General features: G+C 35.6%; 1 protein-coding gene across 1 annotated transcript in view; it reads left to right on the forward strand.

Annotated features, from left to right (window-relative positions):
* The first annotated feature begins 3,601 nt into the window (after positions 1-3,601).
* LOC107701356 (microtubule-associated protein RP/EB family member 3-like) overlaps positions 3,602-5,010 on the forward strand; it is a 6,982-nt gene continuing 5,573 nt past the window's right edge. Inside the window, exon 1 of the mRNA XM_016503344.1 lies at positions 3,602-3,737. The gene's annotated coding sequence lies outside the window, so the exon portion shown is untranslated. The remainder of the gene's footprint in view (positions 3,738-5,010) is intronic.

The following is a 5,010-nucleotide window of genomic DNA, read 5'->3' on the forward strand; positions in this document are numbered from 1 at the left end:
CACACACACACACACTCACACACACACACACACACACACACTCACACACACACACACACGTCAGATATTCAGCTCTGCAGCTCCTCAGATGTTTAGAAACTGTATTTTCAGGAGTATTGAGTGTCGAACGATCAGAACTTCTTGCTTTTTAACCCTTTCTGGTTAATTTGAGAAAGCTCTTCAGTTATTGGCCAAATGGTGGATGATGTTTGAAGTCATTGCCAACAGATTCAATTCAGATTCACTTTACCGAATTCACGTTTCTCATGATCTTAACAACTAGGAGTGAGTTTTGGAGCAAACAGTGATGGAAACGTGCTCATGATGCATGTTCAGTAGTGTTTATAAGCAAATACCAGCGAGTTTTTGGTTCCAGATGTTTTTTTCCCATTCATTTTTCCCATAGGGATTTGTAAAAAGTCTCTGTTGAACCAAACCAACCAGCTACGAGGAGAATCACAACATTACACACTTTTAATGTTAAGCAAAAAAAATCATTTGAAAATCAGACAAGAAAGAAAGAACTACAATCCCATGAGGCATTGCGAATAACAATCGAATTAAAAATGATGGTGAAATATAAAACTATTTAAAGTTGTTGATTAGAAGCTATATATTTTAGGTTTACTGAAAAATATACAGAAATATTTAAGTATTTTGAGAGCAACTGCATCACGACGTCATTCGCCGCGTTTCGCTGAGTGGGCGGAGCTAATGACGTCTTTCGACGGCTCTCTGATTGGTGGAATTTCCTGCATTGCATCATGGGTGATGTAGTTTTTCACCACGAATTAAACATGATTATTAAAAAAAAAACGAGTTGAAATAAAGCGAACTTGTGATTTAAACAAAAGCAAATATCATCAGATAACAAACTCTGAGCTCACAGCAGATCTGTTTTTATTGTTTTAAAAGTTATCGTTAAAATTCAGTTTCCCTGTGGAGAAAATGATTGGAGTTATTTCATAGCTAAAGTCGGCATGGGATGGAAAGTCACAGAAATGCATGTTATAGATTTTATTGTAAGTAAATCATCCGTGCATATGTTTTATTTTAAAACATGTTTCGACCTCGTAATGTTTAACCAAAATGTTAAAACTACGCAGGACTTTTTAAAGTGCCACGCCCACATCTCAACATCCAATCAACAAACGACGCATAGAGCCAAGTCCCGCCCTACATTTTTTTCCCCGATAATCGGTTTAGCTCAAATCTGTTGTTTCATCACTTTAAAGATCGAGTCGGTGTCTAAACCTTTGATTGGTAGCTTTACCAGCGTACTATATATATTCCTGACTTGGTACTTCAAAAATAGTGTCAAAAAAGATTACCATGGTAAAATGTCTAAACTTAGCGTATGGTACTATTTAAAATGCACGTTAAATGATATTCAAATGTGCTTAAAAGAATATGACGCTACCTTTAGTAAGTGAGTTTGATGTGTGACGTCACTTCGCGACGGAGAAAAACGCGATCGGTTTTTCGCGACAAATTGTACAGTTATATTTGGTCATTATTTGAAATACAATTCGGATTTTTATTTTATTTTATTTTTTTGTTTCCACAAGCCATTTGCAGATGTCTCCTCTGTAAAAAAATAAATAAAAATAATATAGAAGAGCTTAAACTCAATTACTAAAGTATAAGAGTGTCCTGTTGCCATAAACAACGTAAAAACACGGATTTATGAAATGAGTAACAGGTGTGTGTCAGTATTGTTCATGACCAAAGCCAACAAACGGTTTTGATGACTGTCCAGCAGAGGGCGCCATTGATATTAAAACAGTTATTGATGAGCTGCGGAATTATTTAAATGATCATTTATTAATATGATTAACTGATGTCAGATCCTCTAAATGCACAATATTTCACACCAGTGCCAAGCGATACACCTAACAACGCATTTCACAGAAAGCCAATATCGAAAAACAATTTTCTATTTTTTTTTATGGTTTAATTATTGTAATATTTGTATGTTTTTGGTGCATCCACATTTTATTCTTAATGTCTATTAGATGTTTTCCGTTCATGGAAGTGTATACTAGCTGTGCATTAATTGAAATGTGATAAATGCTTATCAATATGTGGTGCAAGCACTCATAATGCCCTGTTTTATGTCATTTTATGAATAGAGAATTATGCCAATGACTAGATTTGTTGATAATAAAAACATTAAACATTGCAATTTTCACGTCGTTTTTTTACAGTCTTATTTAAAATAAATTTGTGACATTAACAACAAAACGTACTACTGTTGTGAGTTCGGGGCTAGTTTTTGCAGCCGCTCGTTGGTCCTCTCGCCTGTCAATCAAAGAGCCTGTCCTGGAGGAGAATAGAAATGCTGTTATTGAGGCACATACACAAGCACCACAATCATCCTCTGAGTGTTCTGAAGGCTGTTTCACTCAGATTATTGTCATTATATGTAGTGTGAGACTAGAAAATAAAATAATCAGTGTGTTATCGTCCAAAACACTAATTAGTGCACAAAGAAACAGTCAGCTGAATAGCATACAATAGTAATCTTTAAAGCCATTAGATGTTGTAGCTATGAAACCAGTTAACGACAATATGTTCTCTGAACGTTGTTTTGAACGTTGATGGAACATTCCATTTGAGAATTTAGCAAACGTTACAGGAACGTTACTTTTGAACATTCTGTGAAGCAAGTTGTAACATTTAAAAAACGTTAGACGAACATCCAAATGAAACATTTCAGGAAAAGTGTTCTGTAAACAATGAGAAACAAAGATTTGAGAACGATATGAAATTTAAAAATGTTACTAATATAAATAATTTAGAGCAATTTAGTGTGAACATTTTTTTTAAATATTGAAAATAAGACATTTATGCATATTATTTTTGCCTTTTTTTTATTATTGTTCTGACAGATATTGTTCAATGTTTTTATTTTATTTCTAAATATTAAAATGAAAATAAATGCAGTCTTCAGTATGTCAGCTCTATTCATTATTATTAACTAATTAACTAAATTATTAATTAATTTAATGTTTTGTCATTTTTATTAGTTTTTAAGTATCTATCGTTTTTATTTTATTTCAGTTTTATTTATTTTAGCAATCAAGATAAACCAAATAAAAATCTAAAAAGTTTACGGTTTTTATATTTTAAATTACAAAATGTTTTTTTTAATGGTTTTTATTTTGGTTAACTATAATAATGTAATAACCCTGCTATTGACAGTTTTCAAATAGTAAACTATACATTATTGTACATTATTATATTTGTTTCTGCTACTATATTCATCAGACAAAACGGAGCGCTTTAAAACAATGTTTTATTTTTATTATTATGATTTTATTTATAAGGCATTTTTGCTCTTTAAATTCAGTACAGAGGTGTAGTGTTCGAGTACAATAACTGCTGAATCAAGGCCTCAGATTTAGATACTTAGATTATATTTCTCACATAAATCACTATGATATAAAAAATTACCAAAATGATCAATTCAATGCGCTATTGCCCATATTCCTTTCTCCATCCAATTCTCTAGAAACAACGATTTTCGATTATTAAGAATGCATCTGTTGAGTAACACTGTTTAAATACGACATTCCTGTAACGTTTTGAGACATTCGCGCTGCGTATGCTGTAACGCTTCCGGTTCGGTCGCGCTCGCGTGACGCACGCACAGACGCGTTTCCAGAGACGCTCACCGATCACGGGAGAGACTGCGCAGTCAGGACGAACAGCAGCGAGACACATTCACCTCAACTGTGAGTACAATCCCTGATTTACTGTAGTATGTGTGAGTCTGAAGCACCGAGCGCCGGAGACGGAAGGCGTGAAAGACGCGCCGGTAGATGATAGCGGCGAGAGACGCGTCAGTCTGCGGAGGCCGCTTCAGGCGCGCGTGTTGTTCAGCTGGGATTCGCGTCCAGCGACAGAAGGGTTGTTTTGAGCAGGTTCGGCCTCTGTCCCGGTGTGCGGAGATATCACCGGGCCTCCGGTGCGCTTCAGATGATAGATTATTCTTATATGTGGCAATACCACGATTTAGCTACTGCGCATTATATTATTTAACTTCATATCTTTATACCTAAAATTATTTCCAGAAATTAGACAAATTATTGTTAAGGTCAAGGTGTTATGTTATGATATTAGTGATTAGATATTATAATTTCCATTTTCCAGTTAAGGTGACTCAAATGGGAAATGTTTGTGTATTGTTTAAACTGTACACTCACACACACACACACACACACACACTCACTCTCACACACACACACACATTCACTCTCTCTCACACACACACACACACACACACACTCACTCTCACACACACACACATTCACTCTCTCTCTCACACACACACACACACACACACACACAGTGTTCCTGTAGTGTGTGGTTCCAGTGATGTGTGTGTTTTTTCCAGAGCTCAGCATTAGTGAGCCTCCATTCAGAGCCGCAGGATCAGCTGATGCACATCTCTGTGTAATAAATGCAACAGCACTGTAAGGTCCACCTTTGACTGGCAGTAGCAAGTAGCGAATCAGGATTCACGACTGTGATGTAAACTAAAGCCTATTGGCTGTTTAAAATAATATGTCCCACCCACCTGAATGTGTTGTTTCAATAGAAAACAAAACAAAAAACTAGGTTTTTATTATAGCTAAAACTATTCAAACATTTTTTTTTTTGTCAATTTAAATTAATTTTAAATAAAATATAACATTACTGAAGGGAAATTGTATTGTAGACAACATTTTGGTAGAACCCCGACCTGAGTATGTATCAGTCTTTGCATTCATCTTTCTCTGCTCAAGTCCATACTGCCAAATCTTCATACTTCCACAACAAGATCAACAGCGCTCCAGACACACGTAATCTCTTCAAAATTTTCCATTCTCTCCTCTGTCCCCCTCCACCACCTCCTATCACTTCTATAACAGCTGATGATTTCGCCACATTCTTCACAGACAAAACCAGAACAATCAGTAGTCAATTCTCAGCCCCACACACACAGGACTTCAAACCAACCACACC

The sequence above is a fragment of the Sinocyclocheilus anshuiensis genome, unplaced genomic scaffold (assembly GCF_001515605.1).
Source record: "Sinocyclocheilus anshuiensis isolate Anshui unplaced genomic scaffold, SAMN03320099.WGS_v1.1 scaffold1566, whole genome shotgun sequence".
In the NCBI taxonomy this organism is placed as follows: Eukaryota; Metazoa; Chordata; class Actinopteri; order Cypriniformes; family Cyprinidae; genus Sinocyclocheilus; species Sinocyclocheilus anshuiensis.